Below are 25,768 nucleotides of genomic sequence, written 5' to 3'. Positions count from 1 at the left end.
GAAAAAAAATATTGTAGCTGCAATAAAATTTTCATTATGTTCTAACAACTGAATTGATAATATCGATATCCTCAATAATTACTTTGTCAAAGTCCAAAACTGTATAATTTTTACTAGAATATATTAGCAATAGCAGACAGTATTATATTAAACACGCTAATATCATGCATGCGCTGTTTCCTTGCATCTGTCTTACTACTACATGTCTCCAAAGTCCATCTCTCTTTACCTGGCCTGTTATTTTGAGCTGGTATGTTTCACTGAACAAGCAGTGTGCCTTTGGCAGCAAGTCGTATATTCAGGTTACGATGACATCAGTCATTGTGTGACATTGATAAAAAGATCGGCAATTTCATAACGCTACTGTTTTTTCATGTTGGACATAAATCATAATATGTGAAATACATCTGATTATTTGGTAGATAATTACTTTGATATGTGAATATTATTAGATATTATTCTATTTATTAGATAAATATATATATATATATATATATATATATATGCATTTTTAGATTTTAATATAATTTTATAATAGATAGTAGATTCAATTTGGTCATTCAAACAAGAATGTTACCACTCTTTCAACTATTGACCAATTTTCACTCGTACCTCTTTCCTATCTTTGTCCCCATCTACCATTTTCAGTTCTCTCACAGAATCATCCACAATATCCAAGTAGCTGCCATTCTAGATTAAGTGCTTCAGATCCTTTAAGTCCCTTTGTAATGTTGTCATGTTAGGCATATAGCAAAGGAATGTGAGGGAATAGCAATTGGAGATGTGAAATTGGTGCCAAACAGGTGTGTCCTTATCATGGGCGGGTTTTATATAGGGGCTGCAAGGCTGCAGTCCCCCTAGTTAAAGTCTGCCACCACCAGTGAGTCCCCCATGATTCCAATGGCAAGAACAGTAATCACATACTGAACAAGAAATTTGGACTGTGATCTCCAGCAATGTGTGGTGCTCACAGTGGTCTCAGCTTGGACCTACGACAAGTGTCATCTCTCCTTTCCACTGTCATCTTTCTCAGTAAATTTATGAAGGACTAAGCGGGGTATTCAATCCAGGCCGCTATTTCCACCGGTGGAAATAGCGGCCCTTGCCTATTCAATGCTGCCGTTTCTGACAGCATTGAAGGCAGTCTCCGACAAAACAGATCCGACTTTAAAACAGGTAGGATCTGTTGCGGATTATCAAATTCATGGCTGTTTTTCGACAATCCACAGCTGATTTTCTACTATCCTTTGACTTTCTGTCACTCGACAGCCAGAATATTGAATTCCAGCTGTTAAGTTGCAGTCGAGAAAAATGAAAACGGCCTGGGAATCCAACTGTCCGAATCCTGGATTGAATACCCCACTAAAACTGCTTTTACGCACTTTGCGAATGACCTCCATAACTTTACAATATTAAGAATCAGACTCAACTGTGCAATAAATATGTAATATGTAACATTAATAAACAAATATGTGATGAGAATAGTATGTGCAAAGCTTGGAAAAATTGTTGTGTTGCACCTTTGTCTGAAAGATGGTTTTAAGTCTCAAGGTTGAGCTAATAGGTTTCTTATCTGCCACAGATAAAGAATGTTATTATATGTCTCTACAGAAGCTGTAATTCATAGTGTTTGTAGGAGGATTTGAAACAGGTCTCTCAAGCTTTGGAAAGTAGAATAAATAGAGAATTCTTCCTATGAGAGCCTGGAGAATAGGGTGTCGAACTAGACATAACATCTATTTGATCTACAGATGTTCGCGGACCAGTGTGTATTGGTTTTGATTTTAATTCATCCTCATGTTTACATTCTAATTCATCATCGTGTTTTGGTTTTGATTTTGGCAAAATAATCCTCAAGTATTTTTTTTTTTAATTCAGATTTCACTTTGGTTTAAAATTGCTAAAAACAAATTAAAATGAATAAAAACAGATAAAATCATGTAATTTTTAAAATACAAAGCCTGATATTTGGATTCAAATTCCAGATATAGGGAAAGGGAAGATTCAATCCGAGACTTGGTTCATATTGCATCTCCTCATGATATCCAGACCGTGTTTTGGTCGGAATCAAATCCACACATTTTGGATGGATTTGGAGTTCTGGAGAACCAAATATTTTGATCTAGTTTAGCTTGACTTTCAGAAGGACTTTTTGGAAGAATCTTTTAGGAAGGAAGTGCAGATTTATTAAGCCCGGTGAATTGATAAATTGTCTTCTACTTTATCAGTGGGCAATCAGCTCTCAACTGTAATTTTTCAAACCCAAACTATAACCTGACAGTTAGGAGCTGATTGGCTGGTGATAAAGTACAAGCCACATTATAACTTAACAGGCTTAATAAATCTGCTCCTGAGTCTAGAACCAATAAACTTACATGCTGCTTAAGTTATGTTGAGAATGAAGAGCAATACTTCACAGACTTCATGCTATACAGTACCAACATCTTAGTACTGTGCATCGGTGGTGCCATCTTGACACAGTGTATATAACAGTGATTATAGGTGTACCTCATTTGTCCTTCAATAAACCACTCCATTGGATAAGCAACTGGACATTGTATTCTATAGTTTTAAGGCATCTTCTGATGTGCACAGAAATGTTGCCACATCATCCAAAGCAGTGGTGTAACTAGGGCTCCACAGACCTAGCGGTGGCAGGGGGAGCTGGCTTCATGGGGGCATAGGGATCTGCCTGTTCCAGAGGCAGGATGCATTCCAGGGGCTATGGCTGCTCCCTGGCCAATCTCACTGTGCTGCTGATCTGCTCCCCTGCACAGACAGTCACTGACAGCCGAGTGCATGGCAGTACAGAGCTTGGCTGTTGGTGCCGGCAGCTGTCAAAAGGAGACAAGTGAAAGCCAGTGACTGCACAGGCTGTTGGTGGAATAGAAGAAGCCAATGCAGGGGCTGTAGGGAAGAAGCCAGGGGAGGCAGAGTGGGCATATATCCAAAAAAGAGCAGGAACGTTCAGAACTGCTATGTGTATAGCCAGATCGAATGATCGGGCTCTTTTCAGCATAACAGAGGGCACAATAATAAAGTAGGTTTTTTTAAATCAATTGATTAAAAATAAATGAAAATTGTGTAGGATGTCTGCATATATATACATTTATTTATTAAAGTTTGTACGGTTTTTCATCTTTTACCGGCTCGTATCAAGTCTGTGTGTGCCGCCCGCTTTAGCTGCTATTTGCCTAAGGACGTGGGTCCAGGTGAAGGCACCACAGCAGGCTACCCGTCGGGGGGGACCGGAGTGACAGGGAACCAGGCCTGTATATGTATATATATATATATATATATATATATATATATATATATATATAACAGAGTCCAGATAGCGGCCCCCATCGGATTTAAATAATAACATGGAATTGGCAGCTAGTGCAAGCTTTCAGGATTTAAGCATATATAAACAATATATATACACACACATTATATACGGTATATGAAGAGGAAGATTGCTTTGAGGTATACAGTGAAGGGGCCATAGGGGTGATTTGAGGTGGAAAGTAAAATGCCAGGGCTACTTGATTGCACTTGTCCCCCAGGCTAAAAGCTACCAGCCTCTGGTCACAGACGATTTCAAGCTGTCTGCCAATCGGCTAATGAGCCCAGTAGCGCACGCAGGGGGGTTTTTGAGTACCCAGAAACCCCCCCAGGAGTCTAAGGGCCCTAGTCTGAAAGCTGAGGGTCCCCTCTTTCCATGGGTACAAGAATTTTAAAAATCGGCCCTTAGGAACCGGAGATATCTGACTTCAAAGCAGTGGTCCCCATCCAAGCCTGTTAATTGCTCTTCCCAGTCAGATATTTCAGGTTCTGTCTGATTAAGAGCTTTTCTGAGGGTATATTCCAAAAGCTGGGATTCTCCCCCTTTGATGGACACTAGTAGCTTGTCTTTTCTGTTCCCAAAACCAGAGATATCAGCCTTCCAGCAGCTGGTTACTGCTCCAGCTCCACACACCTGGTATGTAGTTTTATATACTCGTTGGCAGATTGCTCTGCCTCCTGAACTCTGATCCCCCATATTGATTGCGAGAAGAGGACGCGCATACACGAGAGGCGCGCGCGACCCCTTCCGACGGTGCTTCCAGCTGCTCCCCCGGGTCCCCGCCGGCTTGTCGACGGTAACCCGGGGTCCCCGACGCCTGCCCGCACCCCCCCCCCCCCTAACCCCCCCTAACCCTGTCCGTCTCCCTGAGGCGGAGACGGACAGGGTTCCCGTCGCCCCGCCGACGGAGATTGAGACGCGAGTGCGACGCCAGCCGCCATCCCCCGCCAGCGCCATATCGATTGTGAGAAGAGGATGCGCACGCACGAGAGGCGCGCGAGTCCCCTTCCAACGGTGCTTCCAGCTGCTCCCCCGGGTCCCCGCCGGCTTGTCGGCGGTAACCCGGGGTCCCCGCCGCCTGCCTGCACCCCCCCCTAACCCCCCCTAACCCTTTCCGTCTCCCTGAGGCGGAGATGGACAGGGTTCCCGTCGCCCCGCCGACGGAGATTGAGACGCGCGTGAGACGCACGCGCGTCTCAGTCTGATGGCTGGCGAGGCTGCTGGTGTATTGCCAGTGGGGACATTCTGGCGATTCGCCAGCCAGGAAGAGGCCTGCCCCATCTGTATGGGGCGAGGGAGTGCCAGAAACGTTTTTGGACAGAGGGGCGCAACATTTCTAAGTTACGCTACTGATCCAACCTGTACACACATATTTTCAACAAGATAAAAGGCAGTACAAAAATTGAGAAGAGATACATCAACTGGTCTATTGTCCAGGATGCTACCATGTACCTTGGCTCCATCTACACGCCTCATTTCACTTTCGTCCCGGACTCCCTGGTGCAAGCAATCAATTGAAAAATGCACACTGTAAACAGAAGCAACGGTGCACTCAAAAAGAGAGTATGTTGCATGGAAAAACTGCAACTTGCTTTACAGCTCTGAATGGGATCCTTTTAGTGTAGGTTATTAATAGCAAATACATGTGCTAGTGAAATGCTGTATTGGATTGATGCATTAGTCAATGGCTGACATTTTCTGTGAAGCTTTAATGTTAGTTAATGTGGTAAAATGGCCAAAGTGGGCAAGGTTTGAAAGCAAAAAATGTATAAAGTGAGTAATTAATAAGATTCTCGGAACTGTGAAACGAAAGAGTAATATATTTTTATTTGCCCTTGTTTGCTATTTGATCATGTTTCAATTTATCTTTAGCTGTTGAAAATATTTTTTTTTATGTTTGCTTTTATTTGATCTCAAAGCTGGTCCAATGGTGAGATTGCTGAGTTTATATTAATGCAAGGACATACGTATAGGCAGATGTTTCTGGCTAGCGCCACCTGAGTAATTCCAAATATAATAAAATAATGAATACATTCAGCCAGGGGAATGAGGGACTTCCCAAAAAATCCCACGGAGTTAACAGATAATCCATTGACTATCATACGCCATCAGAACCAGTATTGAAATCATTGTCAGTAGTTCCTGCAGCCTTGCTATATGGGTTGGTATGCGGCACTGCTGATACGGTAGGACAGGGGCTGCCAAACCTGTCCTCAAAATCTACCAACAGTTTTTGCATTTCAGGCAACCTATGGATGTATAGAAGGAATGAATGAGGCAGGTTCGAAAATGTGACAGTTAGTAATGACTACATCTGTGCACCAGCTAGGTGGTCTGGGGAATGTGAGGATCACCAACCAGGTGGTAAAGGTGCTTGGTGCGCTCCACAAACCCTTTCTTTTTTTCCACGTACATGGTCTAGGGAATGTGACAGTTAGTAATGACTACAGCTGTGCACCAGCTAGGTGACTTGAAAAACATGGAACGGTGGTAGATCTTGAGGACCGGTTTGGCCACCCCTGCTGTAGGAGATAACATATTCAGTGTATTTTATATTTTCTGACAAAGCACAAATAATTGTACAATCTATAGCAATTAACAGTGATCTTAGGGGGAAATTAACCCCCTGAGTGGTGGGTTTTGCTGGGGCAGGACAAACCTACCAGCAGACAGTGAGGTGGCAGACTTGGGGATGATCGGGGCGGCTCGAGAGGACTCGGGCGCCCAAACGCCCAATTCCCTTCGAGCTGCACCGAACATCCCTGAGCCTGCCGACTGCTCACTGCAACTAATGGCGGCGAGGGCAGCAGCAGGGGAGCTCTGGCATACAATCGCCGGAGCAGAGGGGCAAGGGGGAGCGATAGGAGGGGAGGGGGTGCTAATATTGTGGCGGGGTGCCCGGAGAGGTGATGCGCCAGTGGTGCACAGCTGCAGGCACCACTGGTGCATACCTTCATATCGGTGGTATGCCTGAAAATTTTCCGGGACAGTCCGCTGCGGCAGAGCAGCTGAGCCTGGAAAATTTCCAGGCATACCACATAAGAGGTTAATTTAAGTATACACACAGATAAAGTGGAGAAACATAAAGAACTAACCAATCCTTTTCGAACTCTTATGTTACAGGCTGGGTTTGAAAAATTACAATTAGGAGCTAATTGGTTAGTGCTTTTTTCAATCCACTTTATCTCTCCCCATGCTTTGAAAAATACCCCTTATGTCAGTGAGGGGAATTTACTAAGATCGAATGGGTAAGAATGCACCCATTCGCCACCATGCAATGTTAAATACGGCTGTTAAAAGGTGTACGGCTGATTTACTATCAGCCGAATTCGGCTCAATTGTCGAACGGCATCTTCAGCTGAATTTGATTGTGTTAATGAGTCCACCATCGATAGGACTCAGACATACATGGCCACAAATTCTTTGGTGGTGTGCTCATTTACTAACATTCGTACTGCTGAATTTGGCTGCGAATGTGTTTGGTATGTATGTGTTAATTTAATTCTATTTATGTATTTATGTATTTAATTATATATTTATGCAGCAAGTAACAATAAATGGGTCTCCTGGTTCTCAGTATGAAAGAAAGAAAAAAAACTTCCTCCTACACTAAGGGTCTAATATTTATCCATAGAGTGAACACAGTGACAGTATTATTAGTTTCAGTGTGTCCCTACCGCAGTTGTGTGGGACACACCAATAAAGCTTCTGGCTAATTTAAGCTTGCGTGTCACCCTGGAGTTTCCTTGCAGTGTATTCATACAACATAGCGCAGGCCCTGTTTACATCATACATGTCATGCTTCCTAAATCCAATTTGGCCACTGTGACATGACAAATACATGTTGACTTTTATTAATCATAGCTCGCTTTAGCAGGTACTACTGTACGTGACATCTCTCGGTGCAACAATTATTTTTACTGCTGCTGGTGTCAGTATAATACAGACCTGTCATTGCCCAGATGTCACATATATCGCTAGGTTATCACATAAGGTTTGGTCGCTTGCACTGTGATTTATGTTGTGAGGATATAAGCTTCCATATGTTCACTTTTGTGTAATTACCCTGCATAACCTACAATTTAAATCAGAAGAAAAGGTTTCTTTGTATTGTACTGAAATATGTTACTTATCAGGAAGCCTAGGGTCTCTGGATAAATATATTTATGTGTTTGTCTTCAGAGATAACTATGTCGGATAAGAAGGCTACAGGCAATTTAAGAATATTATGGTGTTATTTCATGTCTTTCTGATTATTTCATTTATATTGTATATGAGTTTTGCCCCCTCTGGGAACTAGTGCAACAAATTAAGGATGGCTTCTTTGAGCAGAAGCCAAATGGGGACAATATGTACTGAATAAGTCTACCATGAGTGTTTTACTTCTGTATTAGTTATGTACAGTACTGTATTTGTACATGTTACAGTGTTGGTCCATTTGTGACCTTAAATACTGTACAGTATATGCATTTCCGGACCGCACATCGGACCCGAGGGGGACATCAAACAATTTCATTTTGGCCCAATTTCTCGTCCCAATCCAATTTCTGTTGGTGGCTGTGTCCACTAATGTACAGTATATTGCTCTCCCACCGGCTGTGTTCTGTCTGTGTCAGCATCTATGTGTCAGCATCTGTGTGTCAGCACCTGTGTTTTAGTATGTCAGTTGCTGACTGCGTGTCAGTGTCTGTGCATCAGCATCTGTGTGTCTGCATCTGTGTGTATGTGTGTCAGCAATAGTGTGTCCGTATCAGTGTGTCTGTGTGTTAATGTCAGTCTGTATGTGCGTCACAGTCTGTGTGTTGGCATATGTCTGTGTGTCAGCTTGTCAGCATCTGTGTAAGTGTCCGTGTGTCAGCATCTGTGTGTAACTGTCTATGTGTGTCAGAATGTCAGTGGCTACCTGTGTGTCAGTGCCTGTGTAAAATAATCCATCTGTCTGTGTGTCAGTGCTCATGTGTCCTGCGATGACAGCACAGAACAATGAGGATGGGTCCTGCAAACACAGCACAGAACAGCAAGCGGCTTTGCCTTATTAACAGCGAACAACTATTCAGGAGTAAAGGGGGTGGTCAGCATTTGTGGAAACAGTGGCTTGTCACCCCCATTTTCTGGAAGTGGCCCAGATTGTGCTGCAAAGTGCCATTTCCTTGGCCTCCCAAGCCGCCATGCCACAGGCAGCCTGAGTAAGGTGAAGGTATGTACACTTGGTGCAATGCGGGCTCATGGACGATTTTAACTACACATTTTTGAACATCTTCAATTACATTTTTGACTATTTTCACTTGCGATTTGACTATGTGCTATTTGGCCTATGGCTAAATACACTGTACACAAAGACATAGTCAAAATTGTCTTGCCTGCTCAGTCTATTTTTCTATGCAATATTTACTTAGCTAACTTCATATCTGATTTTGACTATCTACCTTGTACACTCCTTTATACTTACTCAGGCTGCAATCGCAGAGGGACACCATGACTGATGGTCATGATATTCCTCTAAACTACGAACACAAATGTAGGCAGGAGGTGGTATGCATAGAAAAAAAAGAGCTATCATGAGACAGTGCTAAACCCCAAGTAGGTTAGGAGGATTATAAATTCAAAAATATATGGGCAAGATGGAAGTTAATTGTTAAATAGCATGAAGCAGGTGTGCAAGGAGGTAAAAGGATGGTTAGATAAAATTAGAATGTCTGTGCAGAAGGAGGGGTTGACATCTCAAGAACCCAATTAAATACAGATTGTTGGGGCAAACAAGGAGCAATTCCTGGGGTGATGATGACCAGAGGAGATTCAACTCAACCAAAGGTCATACAGAACTGCCCAGTAAGAGACCATTTGTGAAGTTTATATGTGTAAATAATGACATAACAATGTTCTATGTTCTGTTGAGGGGACGGTGGAGCTGCTGTGAGAAGGAGAAAGAGGAAATGTACGTATATTGTCAGGGATGCGGTCAATTTGCCGGTGGTCGGAATCCCGGCAGTCAAAATACCGACACCGGAATCCCGACTGCCGCAATGCCGGCACTTTGTCTCTCTATGGGTGTCCATGACACCCATAGAGGGAGAATAAAATAGTGTGCCGAGCGTAGCGAGGCACCAGGCCCGCTGCGTGGCAAGTGCAGTGAGCCCGCAAGGGGGAATGATCCACGGCCCCCCCTTGTCAGCATTGTGGCAGTCGGGATTCTGGCATCAGTATTTCAACCGCCGGGATTCCGACCGCCAGCGTCTATTTAGCAGCTGCTGGAAGTTTGCTGGACCTTTTCGCCAACCTGAGGTCACGTAAGTGCTCCATAGGACCCTGGTTCTTTTGTCATCTTTATTCTCATTGTTTGCTATTTTCTTGTTATCTTTATTATTCTCATTCATTTGGGATTATCTCTGCTCTAAATCTCCCCGGCATGGCAAAACATTCGAGCTACATTGCTTTTGTCGTTTTGGGGTGTCGATTGTTTGCACCAAAGTTTACTTCATTACTATTTCTCTATTTCCAGCATAGGTATTGTTGGAGGTACTCCACTTCAGTTGTGTTTTGTGTCTGCGACTAGGTCGTCTTCCCCATTCTTGGCCTGGTGCCATTAGGTAGGTTGTTCTTCCCCAGGCAGGCCTGGTAGTTAGATCTCCACTTGAGTTGGTTCGGGCCTAATTCGCCCCTCCAAGTGTGCCGATTATAGGTGAAGCCTTAGTTCCCGCAGGTATCAGCCATCTGCCCTCCGTCAGTTGGTGACCTAGTCAATTAGAGGCAGAGTGAAGTCCTATGTAGAAACTAACTTTCCCTGCAGCACAAGTAGTGTCACATAATAGAACAGCTCCCTCTGGGCCTACTGGTGCCCACACAAGGTGTGGCTCTCGGATCCATTTTGAACTTTTAATTCAAAGCGCATCCCGTGTAATTCAAATCGCACCATGTTTCTTTAGTTTATATCGCAAGCCAAAAACGTATGTGCAGGCAATACTTTTTGTACTAGATTGCATTGCATTTAATTCAAATCACACGCTTTTGTAGTGAATCGCATGTGTTTTGAACTAGATGCGATGCAATCTAGTACAAAATGCATCTGGTGCAAAAAAGTGCCATGTGGGGGCACCTTAAGTCTTCCTGCTGCCCCTCAAGTTGAAGTAAAAAAACACAATGAATGGTTCTTATGGGTTACATTTATCTGCATGAGAACACATTCTAAGCTGTTTATCAAAATCCCTAATAGTCTGCAACTGAACTATGAATGATTGGAAACCATGACACATAATCAATATATCTGGCTGCATTTAGCAATTCCATCGTTATGTGTTGAATATATGTTTATATTAACAATGAAAGCTGTTACATACAGTATTTTATTATTTTAAAATAATGCTCAAGGAAATGGAGAATTGCATCAATATAATGTATATGATATCTAGTATATTATTATACGCTATAAAAAACCTATTCTGTTAACCAACCAATACGCTTTTCAGTCGTTAAACAGATTTTGCTTCATATACTACAGCTATAAATTAACAATTAGAAATGTCAATATTTATTAAAATCCATATTTCACAAGTATATGTGCCATGCTGAAACCACGCGGAAAGAGTGAAAACAGGTGAATTTTTTTTATATATAAATTCTTTATTATGTCTGAATACAGATGAGATTAAGATTGTGTTTGCAAACAAACCTTACCAGTTTAATTGCCCAAAAATGTATTTTAGCATTTTTCTAAATTCCACCCGAAACGGGGTAAAAATTGGCAAAATGTGTTTTACATAATTATTTTCTTCGCTCACTGATGGTTAGTTGGACAATATATATCCTGGGGCAATATATCTATTGAGCTGAAGCACACTGGGTTGCTGGAGGACGATGCTCACTGGGACCGCACACTAGATGAAGCTTCCCTGTCAGATTCTCCTTACAAAATCCTGTGGGAAATAATGTGGGGAAAATGATGTCCTCTGTAAACAGTCAAATGGAGAGAGAGTGCAGCGATGTCCAGCAGAAAATGCACATTATTGAAAACCCCTGCCTAGCTCTGCTGGAAGATGTTATCTACGCCATGTCCGGCCACTCTCTCCAACAGTTTGGTCTTATTTTGCCAACCCAAGAACAAGGAGTCTTCACAGCCAACCGCAAGTATATGACGGAGCTGTCTTACAACCCAGTTCAGCTCTCTCAGACAGTTGCTGAGAATTTTTCAAAGCTTAACCTTGAACAACTGAATGTCTATGAGTAGATCAATGACAGCATTGTCTCAGATGCTGGACAGCTAATCTTCCTAGATGGACTGAAATAACTTTTTTGATTAATCTGTTATTAGCCAAAGTCAGGTGCGATAGGAAGATGTCATCGCTGTTGCTTCCTTGGGTATCGCCGCAACTTTACTTGAAGGTGCAAAGACGGCTCACTCTGCCTTCAAGTTGCCTCTCCATCTGAACCTCCTCTGAATCAGTGCACTGGAACATCTCTAAGCAGAGTGATATGTCTCAGGTACTTAGAGAGGTCAAGCTCATTGTGTGGGATGAGTGCACCATGGGCAACAAGGGGGCCCCAGGGTCTTAACTGGATGCCCCAGGACATCAGGTGCTGCATATGTCTGATGTCTGTAGGGTTATGGTAATACTGTCGGAAGACTTTAGACAGACTGCACCTGTTGTGCCACAGGTGACACGCACCAATTAGGTCAAGGCATGTCCAAGTCATCCTAGTTATGGCCAACATCCTTTCCTTGAGGGTCAACATGTGAGTGCACCTTAAAGGTGACTTCCATGTCAGTTTTTATCTACCCAGTTTGTTTAATCGCTGTTGTTTCCAATTGTAAAGCACAACGGAATATGCTGCCCTATATAAGAAACTGTAAATAAACTGTAAATAAATAAAAGCAGATGAGTTTTCTGAATTACTTCTGAAAATAGGAGATGGTACAGATAGAGCCATCCTGATCTACCCCTTTAATAGAATTAAGTGAGCCAACTTAATCCCCTTTTGTATTGTTCTATGTATTGTATTGCATCTGAGAACAATAGATGATAATAAACCATGGTGAGCCATTCCTCACCAGAGAAGGCTAGTTGAAGAAGGCTCCATCTGTAAATTGTTGGAGGAGGGGGGGAATAGTCTGTATTCTGGAAAACCTCTGCAATTTAGTCTATGAACGCTTTGACTGAGAGGATGTACCCAGCTTTGAATGAGAATGGAAGTGAAAGTATCTCTTGGCTATTTTCACTCCAACAAATGACTCAGAAGTTCACACTCTTTTGAACTAGCTGGTTACTTATATGGTGAGTTATTCAGAGCTAATAATTTCTCTGCTAATTTTCAGAGCCCGGCGGTAAATAGTCACTGCCCTTCCACAGTGAAATCCCCCCTGTGCAAGACTGCAAAAATATTGCAGATCAGAAAGTAGCTTCAAATCAATTTGCAGCTTACTCATCATTGAATTATTTTTTCAGTCTGTACAGTTTGTGAGTAACCCAGAACCTACTCAGCCTGTGCGATAGCAACAGGCTGATCGAGGCCAGAACTGAGGTCACTCATCCTCCCTGAAATAGCCAGGGCATGCCTGCATTTTCCCTGACACTATCACTCATCACCGGCGCCAACAGGTGCATTACTCACCCCCTCAGCGTTGGCTTGCTTTGCACTGGATGGGAGTCTGATGCATTGTTGGGTTGGAGGTTGTTGATTTCAGCAGGGGCCTAGTTGCAGCAGCCTGCAGGTGTAGAGTGGTTGGGTTTCTGGTCGGTGCCGGGAGGCCGGCGCCGCCATCTTGGATATGGGCAAATGTACCATTGGCCGGTCTGCACTCACTTCTTGTGCTTCCTGACTCTCAGCCTATGGGAGGTGAGTGCTGGGTATTTAGTCTGGCCTCTCTGACCAGAGAGCTGTCAATCCAAAGAGTCTTTGATCCGTGCACTACCTGGAGCCTGCAGATTCTCTTATTCCTATGCTTGTTACTCTGCTCAGCCTGCCACAGCTTTTCATCCGAGGCCGTTTCCTGCTATACCTGCTGATGATGTCATCTCTCCATTTGGTATTTAACTCCATCTGCACAAGTGGACGATCCAGTGCTGCCTCTGACCTTTTGGGCTTCTCCCTCTGACTCTATTTCAAGTCATCAGGATTCAGCCAAGTCACAGTATTATTGTTCTTCCAAAGTAATCAGAGAATGAAATTGTTTATCTTAAAGTCATGGTATCATTGTTTCTTCAAGTCAAAGTATTACAGACTATTATAATTGAAGTTCTATTCAAGTTATTCTTCAAGTCAAAGTATTATAGAGACTATTATGCTTAATTCTTATTCAAGTTATTCTATTTCAAGTCAAAGGACTCATTCTATTATTACTAATACTTCTTGTTGTTAATTTTCTCAGTCCTGAAGTTAAGGCTGATTATTATTTCTTGCATTGTACAAGGGCGGATCCAGGATAAAATGACAGGGGGGGGCACCATGATAAAAAATGGTTTGGGTGGGGGAGGGGCGGTGTTAGTGGTGCCAGTGTACATGCTAAGAGAGCGGCAGGAGAGGGTGGGAATGGAATTAAAAATAGGCCCTGGCATTTAAAGTACGCAGGCCCACCATGGCGACAAAAGTGAAGGATGTATTTGTGCGCGCGCCAAAGGCACGCTCCGGAAAAGGGTGTATGGCCACTCAACAGGGGGCGTGTCAACGCCATATACAACTTCTACACATTATGCAACAAAATACTAGACCCCATTATACTTGCCCCTTACACATAATGCCACATGGATTGAGCCAAAATTCAAATAATGCCACATGGATTGTATCAAAATTCACATAATGCCACATGGATTGAGCCAAAATTTACATAATAACACACACGGATTGAGCCAAAATTCAAATAATGCCAAATGGATTGTGTCAAAATTCACATAATGCCACACGGATTGAGCCAAATGCATAAAATGCCATACGGATTGAGCCAAAATTCACATAATGCCACATGGATTGAGCCAAAATTCACATAATACCATACGAATTGAGCTAAAATTCACATAATGCCACACGGATTGAGCCAAAATTCCCATAATGCCACATGGATTGAGTCAAAATTCACATAATGCCACACGGATTGAGACAAAATTTACATAATGCCACATGGATTGAGCCAGAATTCACATAATGCCACATGGATTGAGCCAGAATTCACATAATGCCACACAGATTAAGCCAAAATTCACAATACACTTCATAAAAAGGGACATTGTCCACCAAAGGCTCGCATTAAACATTTACACCATAATGTCCATTACACGTTAAGTTACTCGCCATTATGTCCATTATGTGTTATGCCAAACACCATAATGCCTATTAAAAATTATGCTACATAAGTGCTGCTTCTCTACATGCTCATTGCCAGAGGTTCCATGCTCGTTGCCATGTGGGATTACATGCTCATTGCCAAGGGGGAATACATGCTCGTGGTAAATCGGGGACAGCCGCCGCAAGGCAGAAGTGATAGCCACTGACAGTGGCAGAGCCTGGCTGTATTCAGAGCACTGCAGGTCCCGGCTCTTTGAAATAATACCCCTTTCACACCAGAAAATGCATTCCCAGGTTGGCCCCTTTTACACCAGCCTAGTCCCTGCATTTTCTGGTGTGAGGGGGAGAGAAAACCACCCCTCCCCCCTTTAACCAGTTATCTCATTTAACCGTCTATATCTTCGGAACCAACTGACCCATTTACATGAGACAAGTATTATATTGTAGAACTTTTGAGTGGGCTTTGAATGATTTTGGTCCAGTGAAACTGGATCTTTTGGTTCTAGAGTAATCTGCTCTCAAAGAACATGAACTATATTCTTAGAATTAGTGACCTGCAGCTTTTCTAAACAGTAAAAAAAATAAAAACAGACATTGAACAACATCATCAAACAGGTCATTTCAACGTTAGACTTTGATTTTGTACTGTATGAACATGGCTAGGAATACAGATGCACAGGCAAAATTTTTAAAACTATGTGTGCAAACGCTAGAAGCCTAGGAGACAAAATTCCTGATCTAATTGCAATAATGACAAGGGATGACCTAGACATTGTGGCTATCACAGAGACATGGTGTAATGAGAACCATGGCTGGGACGTAGCTATACCAGGATACAATTTATTTAGGAAGGACAGAATGGGAAGAATCGGAGGAGGGGTAGCAATGTATGTAAAGAAAAACATAAATGCTACTTTAATACAAAACATTGAAGAAAAAACTGAGGCCCTTTGGGTGACCATAGAAATGGGGGAGAAGGACATTATTCGTACTGGGGTCATCTATAGGCCACCAGGCCAGGGGCAGGATTTGGACAGGAGCCTATTGCTTGATGTCACTAAAATGGCTTTAAAGGGAGAAGTCATAATCATGGGAGACTTTAATCTACCTGATGTGAATTGGGAGGAGTCTTTTGCAAGATCATTTACAAGTGGCAAATTTCTAAATTCCCTACAGGGAGCCTCTCTCAAGCAATTGGTGAGGGAGCCTACTCGCAAAGACTCAATATTAGATTTAATACTCACAAATGGTGACAGGATATCAGAGATATATGTGGGTGAGAACCTGGGATCCAGTGATCATCAAGCAGTATGGTTTAGTATCAAGGCAGGGTCCAACTCCAGTCACACAAAAACTAAGGTGTTGGATTTTAGGAAGGCTGACTTTGCAAAAATGGGGAGATGTTTAAGCGACTCATTAGCGGATTGGATGAACTTGAAAGGAGTGCAGGAGAGGTGGAGAAAATTAAAAAGTGCAATACTGAAGGCAACGGACCTTTGTATCAAAAGGGTTAAGAAAAGTACCAGGAAAAGGAAGCCAGTGTGGTTTACTAAAGAGGTATCAACTAGTGTAAAAGCAAAAAAGATGGCCTTTAGGACATACAAGCAGACTCAAAATAATAATGACAAAGAAGTGTATCTTGCCAGACGCAAAGAGGCTAAGAAAGTGATCAGGCGTGCCAAGGCACAAGCTGAGGAGAAAATGGCTCAGTCGGTAGACAAAGGAAACAAAACTTTTTTTAAGTATATAAGTGAAAGGAGAAAATCAAATGGAGGAATAATAAGACTGCGGACAGACACTGAGAATTTGGTGGAGGGAGACAAAGCAATTGCAGACCATCTAAATAATTACTTTTGCTCTGTATTCACTATAGAAGGAGAAGGGAAGGGACCACAGTTAAGTTGCAAGGACATTAATAAAAATAAGGTAGATGGAGGTACATTTACTAGGGAGAAAGTCCTAACAGAACTTTCAAGACTGAAAGTGGATAAAGCAATGGGGCCAGACGGAGTGCATCCAAGGATACTAAAAGAACTAAAAGATGTGTTGGTAGCGCCATTAACAGATTTATTCAACCAGTCACTAGATACAGGTGCAGTTCCAGAGGACTGGAGAAAAGCAAATGTAGTTCCACTGCACAAAAGCGGAAGCAAAGAAGAAGCAAGTAACTACAGACCAGTGAGCCTTACATCAGTAGTAGGGAAAATAAGAATAGTGGAATATCTTAAATTAAACAACTTACAGGATCCAAAACAGCATGGTTTTACTGCAGGGAGATCATGCCAAACAAGTCTCATTGACTTTTTTGACTCCGTGACCAAAATACTAGATGAAGGGGGGGCTGTAGATGTGGCATATCTAGACTTTAGTAAGGCATTTGACACTGTCCCACATCGCAGGCTGCTAAATAAACTTGAAAGTGTGGGATTGGATTATAAAACAATTAAATGCGAGCAACAAAGCTTATTAGGGGAATGGAGAAAGGCGAGCAACAAAGCTTATTAGGGGAATGGAGAATTTAAGCTACGGGGAGAGATTAAGCAAATTGGGACTATTTACATTAGAAAAGAGACGTTTAAGGGGGGACATGCTCAACATGTACAAGTATATCAAGGGCCAATATAAGGAACTGTCACACACCCAATTTTCTACTAGAAAGGAATCTAGGACGCGAGGGCATGAGTATAGATTAGAAGAAAAAAGATTTCATTCAGCTAGTAGAAAGAATTTCTTTACGGTCAGAACAGTCAAACTCTGGAACTCTCTTCCCAGAGAGGTGGTAACGGCTGGCTCATTAAATGCGTTCAAGGCAAAGTTGGACAGACATTTACTGGAGAAAAACATCCATGGGTACAAATAAGAAATATAATTTGTCTGTAAAATACCAGAACCTACCAAATCAGCAATGGATATCTATACCAGGTTGAACTAGATGGACGCAAGTCTTTTTTCAGCCTTACCTACTATGTAACTATGTAAATGGATAAGAACCTGGTTGCAGGATAGGAAACAGACAGTTGTCGTAAATGGAGTGCATTCTATGGAGGGACATGTTACCAGTGGAGTACCCCAGGGATCTGTACTTGGACCAGTGCTCTTTAATATCTTTGTTAGTGACATTGCAAATGGTATTGAAGGGAAAGTATGCCTTTTTGCAGATGACACAAAGATATGCAACAGAGTAGACAAACCAGGAGGGGTAAATCAAATGACTGATGATCTAAGTAAACTTGAGAATTGGTCAAGAGAATGGCAACTACAGTTTAATGCTAAAAAATGCAAAATTATGCACTTGGGACTCAAAAACCCAAAGGCTCAATATAGTATCAAGGGTACTATAATGGAAACTACTGAGGAGGAAAGAGATCTAGGAGTCACTATTTCAAGTGACTTAAAGGCAGGGAGGCAATGTAACAAAGCAATGAGGAAGGCTAGTCAGATGCTTGGTTGCATAGGGAGAGGAATCAGTAGCAGAAAAAAAGACGTAATAATGCCACTTTATAGGTCATTGGTACGACCTCATCTGGAATACTGTGTCCAGTTCTGGAGACCATATCTTCAGAAGGATATAAATACATTGGAGAGTGTACAAAGAAGGGCAACTAAAATGGTTCATGGCCTACATCACAAAACTTACCTGGATAGACTAAAAGATCTTAACATGTATAGTTTGGAGCAGAGAAGGGAAAGGGGGGACATGATAGAAATCTTCAAATATATCAAGGGTTTTAACATAGTACAGGTGGGAAATTTTCTTCAAAGAACAACAAGTGATAAAACACGAGGACATGCACTGAAACTGGAGGGAGGTAGGTTCAGGGGAAATGTTAGAAAGAATTACTTCACAGAAAGGGTAGTGGATAAGTGGAATAGCCTCCCATCAGAGGTGGTAGAGGCTAAGACTGTAGAACAATTTAAACATGCGTGGGATAGGCATATGAATATCCTTACAAAGAAATAAGGATTAAAAAGGGTTGAGTTTACCTGAAGGGTAAAAAAAGGGGCAGACTAGATGGGCCAAATGGTTCTTATCTGCCGTCAAATTCTATGTTTCTATGTTTCTATGAACAGCCATGAAATTACATTTCAAAAATAAAAAAATCGGTTTACATGCAATATCTCTGGAACCGATTGACCGATTTGGACCAGCCTGATATCATATATAAGGTCCAGCGATTTGGAATTGAATGAAATCAACCACAAGCTTCTGTGATGCCAGGGCGGGAACTGGCAGCCGACGGAACCGGGTAGGGGTCGGAATTGACGGGTCCCATATTATCCTATGGGGAAAAAACGTTACAGGTTTGCCAGGCGATATCTCCAGTTCCCGGGGGGCTAGAGACACGGGGCTGGGCTCGTTGTTAAGCCCTGGTCCTCAGCTACAAAATAAGTGACAGGGGGGCACGTGCCCGGGTGCCCCCCTTGAATCCGCCACTGGCATTGTATATTTCTAAGTTGGCTTGTATCTTTATGAACATGCAAGCTTTAACCCTAAGTCGTCTACAGTTGTGACAGACACTCCTAGGAAATGGTTTGCACCAGTGGCGTAACTATAAATTTTTCTCCCCCCTGTGTTTCCCCAGTGTGTGATGTGATGACATCACGCGCATAACAGAGAAGCTGAAGCAGGATAGAGGAAAAGAGACCAGCAGACACTGCTGCTTCCCTTGGCTCCGGCGCATCCCAGGCCGCCCCAGCACGTCCATCCGCCTGTCCATCCTGTACACAGTAGCCAATAGCCGGCTCTTTGTACAGTCAAAATTTAATCAGTGGAGGGATTTGTCATCTCTGTCATGGCCGCACCCATGCTGCAGCTGACTAGACTCCGGTGCCCAGCCAGTGGGCAGCGGCAGGCAGCAGCATATTAGTGCGTCGATCGGATGCTGGCGCCCACACAGACCCCACTGTGGCTTGCTCCCCCAAGCGGCAGCTGGGGCTGCCTTACCGTAGTTACACCACTGGTTTGCACCCCCAAAATGCCAGCTTCCTGAGAAGGGCCAGCATTTAAAAAAGACACTGGATTTTTCTACCAAATAACGTCAAGTATGACCGCTATGATCCATGCGCGTGCGCACTCGATTGATAATCGCCACCCTGCAAATTTGCATACCAGCGATCAGGTCTGAATAACCCCCATGGTTAGGTAAAGTCTTTGATCTCATGGTAGATGTGGAGGAGACCATTCATTACCCTGTAGAGTTCCTGCATGCTTTGAACCCACCCGGAACACCACCTCATGTATTTTATCTCAAGGTCGGCACTCCATAATACTTTCATCCACCAAAACTGTGCACTGGTTACCAGGCTGCAGATGAAGACTCTTCACAAACATGTGATTGAAGAGACAATAGTCACAAGCATCGGCCAGGGAGAAACTGTCTTCATTCCAAGAATTCCTCTGATCCCATCAGACTATCACCTCCAGTTCAAACGACTGCATCTCCTGGTAAAGGTCTGCTAAGCCAAGACCATTAACGAAGCTCATGGGCAGTGGCTGGTGTGGATCAGAGGAATGACTGCTTCTGCTCTGGTTAGTTGTATGTTACCTCTGACAGACTGGCCATTCTCCAGACTAAAAATAGGAAGTCCTAAAATTATAATTTCATGCATGGAAATTGAAATTCCATTGGAAAAAAAAAGAAGGAAAATCTTGCATTTGCCCGTGGAGTTCATGTTCTCTGTATTTTATGCAAAATAAAGTACACTAAGCATTAGTGATATACTGTAATTACAGATAGTTTAGAAAAAAACTTAATTATTAAATTTGGTTAAAAGCAAAACCATAGCCCTCTTTAAAAAATTTAATGGGATGTTTGGAGTAATGCTAATGCATGCTGTAATGTAGGCCAGATTCATAATAGGCTCAGTAATAGGTAGTATCAGAAGCGTCTGATGGTCACCCTCATTATTGGTGTATATTTTACATCAGTGCTCCAGTATTGCAAAATATCCGTCTGCTGACAGTCACACATGTGTCCTGGTTATGGTCAGCATGAGGAATTGCAAGCAAAAACCAAGGGGGTAATTCAGATTGGCTCACAAAGCACATTTGGGTTGCTATCGGACTAAACCATGTGCACTGCAGGTGGGGCAGATGTAACATTTGCAGAGAGAATTAGATTTTGGGGATGCGAGCCAACCTGAATCACCCCCAAAATGCGACCAACTCTATATAAGGATGAATGTGCAGCAGAGAAAAATATTGTAAATAACACCCAGCAGCCTCACTGTTCTTATAGTCGGTAAAGAATGAAATGATAAACTGGGCCATAGTAATTCTCAGTTCTGCAAATAATACATTCTTAAAAGCCACACACAGTATTTGCTCCTTCATTTAATAGTAATTACATACTTGCCTACCCTCCTGGAATGGCAGGGAGGGTCACGCAAATCGGGTCCCCCTCCCTGCCCCCCCAGGAAGGGGGGCAAGTCTCCCGCATTTTCCCCACAGTCCTGGTTCCCCCCTTCCCTGCGGTACAAATTCCCGAATTCCGCGGTTCTGCGGGGAGGGTCTAAAATTATGCAATTCGCGTCATTTTGTGTCATTTTAGCCCCTCCCACCATCCACGGACCCGCAAATTGTTGCAGCTGCCAGTCATGGGGGCAGGGCTTAGTGACGTCAGCCTCGCCCCGCCCCCAAAACGTAGCCTCTTCCCGCCCCCCTCTCACTCCTCTCTGAAGAAGTCGGCAAGTATGTAATTACAAGTATGTAATTATGGGAAAGGAAAAACACATTTACTGTAAGGCTTGATTTAAAAATAAAAATTAAAACTTTCATTTAAAACACATCTTCGTATTCGCATAATAAAAGCACAGTGAATGATAGAAGCCTCAGCCCCTACAATCAATTTATTAGAAGAGGATAACAAGTTCCGGCGATCACCATAATTCAGCATTTACTAACACCAACGCTCAGGAAAGGGGTGGTTTAACCCCTTTAGTGTTTTTGTTTTTTTAGGGAGCGCTGCCCACTGGGCGAGTTTTTTCTGGGGAGTGCTCCTATGAAAAAAAATTCCACCACTGTAACCCCGGGTCCGGTGCAACGCTGCTGAACAGTCCTTGACTGGCCCTGCCCCTGGCAACCTGGCTGTGTGCTGCGCGACGTTACAAGGTCATGCGGCACACAGCAAGGGGAAGGATGCAGGGCCAGGCCACCAAAGCTTAGTGCATCACTGATCTCAGCGCTCAGCGGCGCTGCCCGGCGGGAGGGAACACAGGCACTACAGAGAATTTTCTGGGTTTGCCAGTCTGCACACTGGAGCATAACCGGGGAGGGCCACTGAATGGGTTAAGAGAGAAGGGAGCCCATGTGCAGATTTTGTGCCATAATCTACTGCCCATGTGCAGGTATCCGAAAACACTGTTCCTGTGCTATGGGCCTACAGTACCCCAGACCAGATTGCACGGCGGTGAAATTGCAGCAGCCCTCCAGAGGGAATTCTGCTTTGTGAATGAATTTCGTTGTGCAGATTATGATGGTTGCGAATATTTTTGCAGCTATGCGCATATGTCCAATCCCATTGAAAAATGGTTACCTTTGCAATCGGCTAGCTAAAAAATACAGTAACAGGATTAAATGACAGCACAGCCTTGCACTTGCGCACTATGGCCCATATGCATGTGCAGTTCATTGATAAGCATTTACTGCACAAATTCGCACAGCAGCAGTCAGGTCTGAATTAGGCCCTATGATCCCAGAGATTTTCCTATTGCTCATGCACCGATGTACAGGGCCGCCACTAGTAATGTTGGGGCCCGGGACTGACTTTCAGCCCGGGCCCCCAGCGACACATGCGGCACCCCCCCCCTCACCTCACCTCACCCTAGGCCCCCCAATTAGTATTACTTACCAACATCTCCCTCCAGCAGCAGCGGCGCAGCATCTTCTATCTCTTCCAACAGTCGGGACTTGGAGCACACACTGCACAGTATCCTGTATCCTAGGCTCGGCGCTCTGCAAGCTGTACAGTGTATTGTGCGTGCCTGGCTGGGGGGGGGGAGATGCATTGTACGGGTGCGGGAAGTTGGTGCCGTGCCACTGTGGGCAGCAGCTCGGGCCCCTCCAGAGGCCGGGGCCCGGGATAGTTGTGCCCATGGTACCCCCCTGTCGGCGGCCCTGCCGATGTATAATAGGTCCACCATTAGCCAATGGGGGACTCTAGAGCGGTAGATATAATTATATTTGTGCAGGGTTTGCGGTCTGAGTTACCTTGGACCCAGGGGTCAATGCGCCCTGCAAACCCTGCACATATTATAGATAAGCCAATGTCTCATGTATCCACAACTGTTACTGACAGGCATTTACTGTATACATCGCTAGAAGCATCTACTGTATACATCGCTAGATGCATCTACTGTATACATCGCTAGAAGCATCTACTGTATACATCGCTAGATGCATCTACTGTATACATCGTTAGAGGCATCTACGGTACCTCAGTTTGCAGATATGGAAAACAGATAAGTAACCACAAACTTTTACAGATATGAGAGTGGTGAAATCAATCCCGAATTCTCGTCAGTTTCAAACTGCCTGTCAAGCGTTGTGTCGGAAATGGCTGATAAATTGTTGGAATCGGACGCAAATTCATCAATTAGAGGTGTTTCTGACAATTCAGAGATGACTGTAAAAAAGCAGAGTCTAAAAGCTTTCACTGCTGTCGGAAATGGCTGCATTGAATAGGCGAGTGCCGCTATCTCTGCCAACGAAAATAGCTGCACAGATTAAATACCCCCCATGTTGTGTTACACTGTGGCTTCAGGTACACCATATAATGCCTCACTGCTGAGGTGTGCGGCATTTGTACAGATGTGTCCACCTTCAGCTGACAAATGAGTCGCTGTTACCATGACTCATTTGTCGCAAATCAAGAGCACAGGCTGCGACGCATCCACCGCATGTTAACACGTCGCGGAAGGTTATTATACACAGGATGAGGACGGACACATCTGCACATGTGACTGAGCCTGAATTCTCCCCTATTCCCCCTCTATGTACGTATAGAGGTGCAGTGGCAAAGTTACTTATTCTTTGTGGTTTACCCATTCATGAAATTGTAAAATAAGAAATCAGAATGCCCTAATCAATACTATTTTAAATCACCACCTCAAATCACACCATTGTGGTCTCTTCAACGCCCATCCGCAGGAAGATTAAATACAGCAGAAGGTAGAAAAAAATATTTTATTTTTCAAAACATTGCTGGATTTCATGTTATATGTGTGATGTATCAGAACTTAATCATAATCTGGCAGGGGTTATCAGTCAAGAAACGTCTATATTTGGATAGTGATAAAATAAAATGCACACCCCACCGAGCAGAGCCCTCTTCTGTGTCCCAGTTTAGTAGTTTATCACATCTAAGATGAATTGCCTATTTGTTGAAGAGAAGATAAAGAAATGACATCACCCACAGGCTCACACAGATTCCTTAGAAATGTTTTGGATAAATGGTCACTCGTATGTTTGTGGTTCCCCCTCACTGCTTTTACAATCAAAAAGTGACCAGTATGATCAATGTCAACAGTGAGGTGGCTTTTATACTGAGAGGACTGGGTCCAAATTGACAATTTTAACATGCCAGAATCTAGATATAGGTCAATCAAATGAAGGACTAGGTGACCCGTATCTTGTCCGAGGATGTTGCCCGAGCTAGTCCTGTTGCCGTTGGAATAGAAGTGAGAGGAACATTCTTACATGCAAACATCACTAATTCTGGTGTTAGATGCATACTGTATATCCCACCAGTCCCCCTTACGGGACCTACAGATAGTTCATACTTGCCTACTTTTATCTTCACCTTTCCGGGAGAAGCCCGGAGAGGCAACACATCAGGGGGGCGGGAGCAAGGCTGACATCACTTGGCCCCGCCCCCCATGACGAAAAACTCCGTGATTCGCGGGCCGAGAGGGAGGGGGCGTGGCTTAAATGCCGCGAAATGACGCGAAATGCCGCGATCGCGTCATTTAAGCCCCGCCCCCTCCCCGCGTACCAGCGATTTCATGTAATTTTAACCAGCGGGCAAGGATGGAGCGGGGCAAATCCCAGAATGCGGGAGACTTGCCCACCTTCCCGGGGGGCCGGGAGAAGGACCCGATTTCCGGGAGGCTCCCGGCCATTCCGGGAGGGTAGGCAAGCCTGAGATAGTTGTGAGATGTTTCTTGAAAATATGTCCTATTGCAGATTTTCTTGGCCAGGGATTGGGCAGGATGAGGACACAATTTTGTTAGATTGAGGATAGCGCTTTTTTCTTTCTTCCCGTTCTACTTTTGAAAATGTTGGTAGATATGGATTTAGGCCCTTATTCCTTTGCTTCGCGCGGACCGGAATTCGGCCAGTGTACTGTGCATATATGCATGCGCAGAACCATTTCTGCGCATGTCTGTACCCAGGGAACATCTAAATTTTGGCGAGAAGTCTGGTCGCTGAGTGCTTGCTCCTGGCCGTCCGGGCAGGGGATGGAGAGGGGCGTTGCGGCCTGATCAGGGTCATTACCATATGTGCACGTCCTGTGTTTCATGGGCAATCCCATTAAAATGCAGGCTGTGCCTATGGAAATGCGTTTGTGATGTGCACGTGGGGGACAGACAGCTGACTTAACCGGATGTCTGTCCATATCCCTGCTTTTCTATTCTCAAATGTACGAGTGGTCTATGCGAGTGCTTTCCACATCATTCGATGGTTGCTGACCATCAAATGATGGGGGAGGTTCCCACAGGCATTCGAATGTATGTTTACATAAAACATCCGTTCGCATGCCGACCGGCCGAATTCGGCGTGCGAATGGACAACGACGGTGACCCTTTCGCTTGGCAGGGTTTGGTGAAGTGATCAGAGTAGGAAGTAGGACAACTGGTTGGGCTGCAATATTTTGAGGAAGTTCACAAACTATATTATGAAATCCAAAATGCAGGACCATGTTTCAGTACTCACAATAATAAGCAGGTTAAGCTAAAATTAACTAGATTTTCCACAAAGTAGATGTCCATTAAATAGATTTTTGACCTCTCCTCGGAGAGGCTGAATGGCGCCTTCCCGCCGTCGGATTCTCTCGAGACCTGGATTCCATATAAGGCGCCGAGCCCGCGGTTCGTCACCATTATCTGGGATCCAGAGACGGGGAAACAGCACGCTCCGCTGGTGTGCTCACTGCTCAGTGCAAACTCAAA

This window comes from Crinia signifera, chromosome 3, assembly GCF_055691185.1.
Source record: "Crinia signifera chromosome 3, ASM5569118v1, whole genome shotgun sequence".
In the NCBI taxonomy this organism is placed as follows: Eukaryota; Metazoa; Chordata; class Amphibia; order Anura; family Myobatrachidae; genus Crinia; species Crinia signifera.
Note: the sequence above shows the minus strand (reverse complement) of the source record.